The following is a 2,500-nucleotide window of genomic DNA, read 5'->3' as shown; positions in this document are numbered from 1 at the left end:
GTTATCCCTATTAATCAATACCTCGGAGTTCTGAAAACCAACAAAATAGAACCGAGATCTAATTCTATTATTCCATGCACGAAATATTCAAGCGGCATTTTGAGCCCGCCTTTGAGCACTCTAATTTTGTTCAATAGTAAAATTGTCGGCCCACCTCGACACTCACCGAGAGCACCGCGATAGGGATTTTGATATTGAACCGGCGTTTTACCGCCCCCGGCTCACCGACGATATGCTCCGCAGACGTGTCAGTATCACCGCGGATGCGGTGCACCGACAGCGCGGCGCACAAATGCAACTACGAGCTTTTTAACCGCAACAATTTTAGTATACGCCTATTGGAGCTGGAATTACCCGCGGCTGCTGGCACCAGACTTGCCCTCCAATTGTTCCTCGTTAATATTTTAAAGTGTACTCATTCCGATTACGAGGCCTCGTAAGAGTCCCGTATCGTTATTTTTTCGTCACTACCTCCCCCGTGCCGGGAGTGGGTAATTTGCGCGCCTGCTTGGCCTTCCTTGGATGTGGTAGCCGTTTCTCAGGCTCCCTCTCCGGAATCGAACCCTGATTCCCCGTTACCCGTGACAACCATGGTAGTCGCAGAAACTACCATCGAAAGTTGATAAGGCAGACATTTGAAAGATGCGTCGCCGGTACTGGACCGTGCGATCGGCAAAAGTTATCCAGATTCATCAAAATTAACGACTTCGGACGCATGGCCCTCCGCCGATTGGTTTTGATCTAATAAAAGCACTCATCCCATCACTGGTCAGAGTTCTGATTGCATGTATTAGCTCTAGAATTACCACAGTTATCCAAGTAACTGAGTAAGATCTAAGGAACCAAAACTGATATATTGAGCCATTCGCGGTATCGCCCTTAATACGGCTTGCACTGAGACATGCATGGCTTAATCTTTGAGACAAGCATATAACTACTGGCAGGATCAACCAGGAGCTGCTTACGCAAACGACACGCCTACACCGCGGTCACGCGGCTTCGGCGAGCCGCTGGCTCGGCGGCGTCGAGGGGCGCGCGCTTGCGCGCGCGCCTTCTCGACACGCGTGAACGTAACGCGTCGAATTTGCACGCCGACGCGACGTTCGCGCTTCATATCGATAGACTAACTTTGACCGGTCTACGAGCGGCCGTCCCCGTCACGATCTCGCAACGAGGTGATGTACAACGATGCTCGACACTGTGAGGGACATAAAACTGCAACGAACACGACCCCGCGGGCGGGAATCGATGTTGTGACTATTTGAAAATTGAACATTCATCTAAACGCAACTTCTCAATTTTTATTCAATACGTTATTGTAAACATATTAAAACTCGGCTGGCAATTACATGCGCAACACACACGCATGATTTCGCACTAGATACGATCAACGCCCGGAGCTTGAGGGATAAATTCCAACACGACGCTGCGCACACCGTTTCGACGATGGGCGCGTGTGCGTCCTCTTTTATACATTCTTTCCATATACGGTCGCCGTGGCGACCGCGCACGTGTCGAACACGCTAGGCGCCCTGCGTTGAGGTGTGCCTAGAAGCGTATTCTTTTAACATCACAGATAACACCGGGGGAGACGGTCCCAAATCTTGGTCCGATTGGTAACATCACCATACGGTCTGCTAACGCGGTGCTATAATATAATTTTATATTATATTATATAAATATGAGGAGGAGTAGTATGTATATTCTTTGTTATTTTGTGTTGCACACAAGAGAGATATATAAAATGTACTATACACCACACACACAGAGAGAGAGAGAGCTGGGAAAGATCTCGGCGGTCTCGCATTCGAAATACGAATTTGATATAATTTCCTCCGAAAATCCATACCCATATCTATATCATCCATGCGCGAATATATGTATATAATATTCTCACACCTTCGCACAAACACAAAAACAAGAACACATTCTCTCTCGTCCGGTCGTTCGTGTCTATTTGAGACGAACGACGCGCGGCAACGAGAACGAGTCGACGCTGTGCGCACGACTGTTTCGCTCCACATCTATACCGAGAGCAATAGTCCGCGTCGGCATTGGAGCGGACGTCGATGTTTCTCGTAGAGCGAGCGAGAGAGATGACGATTTTTCATTTTATTATGTATGTGTATTGGCGTTGCAGTAGTAGCACGTAGTAGTACTAGTAGTAGTAGAGTAGTAGTAAAAAAATATTATTAATTATTTTATTGACAGTTATGATTTTGTTTGTTTTCTTTTTTTTGCATAGACAATTGTATTGATAGATATGGTTCTCGTTGAAGCTCGCAGCACACGCCTCAGAGAAATGGCAATGTGGGTTTATTTGAAGAAAAGAAAAAACAAAAAAAAACAATTATATTTATTAATAATATGTATGTATGTATGTATGTATGTATGTATGTATGTATGTATGTATAATAATGAATTATAATATTATTCCCGATGCAACGTCAGAGGAAAATGTTCTCGTACAGGTGCGGCGCGCGACGGCCGGCCGCTCGAA

At 46.0% G+C, this 2,500-nt stretch overlaps 1 non-coding gene across 1 annotated transcript in view; it reads right to left on the bottom strand.

Annotated features, from left to right (window-relative positions):
• The window catches only part of LOC123719254, a 1,919-nt gene extending 962 nt beyond the window's left edge, over positions 1 to 957 (bottom strand). The window contains exon 1 of the ribosomal RNA XR_006755316.1: positions 1 to 957. This exon is cut by the window's left edge and continues 962 nt beyond it. This is a non-coding gene — a ribosomal RNA (small subunit ribosomal RNA).
• Positions 958 to 2,500: the final 1,543 nt, after the last annotated feature.

This window comes from Pieris brassicae, unplaced genomic scaffold (genome assembly GCF_905147105.1).
Source record: "Pieris brassicae unplaced genomic scaffold, ilPieBrab1.1, whole genome shotgun sequence".
Taxonomy (NCBI): Eukaryota; Metazoa; Arthropoda; class Insecta; order Lepidoptera; family Pieridae; genus Pieris; species Pieris brassicae.
Note: the sequence above shows the minus strand (reverse complement) of the source record. Positions and strands in the feature narration are given on the sequence as shown.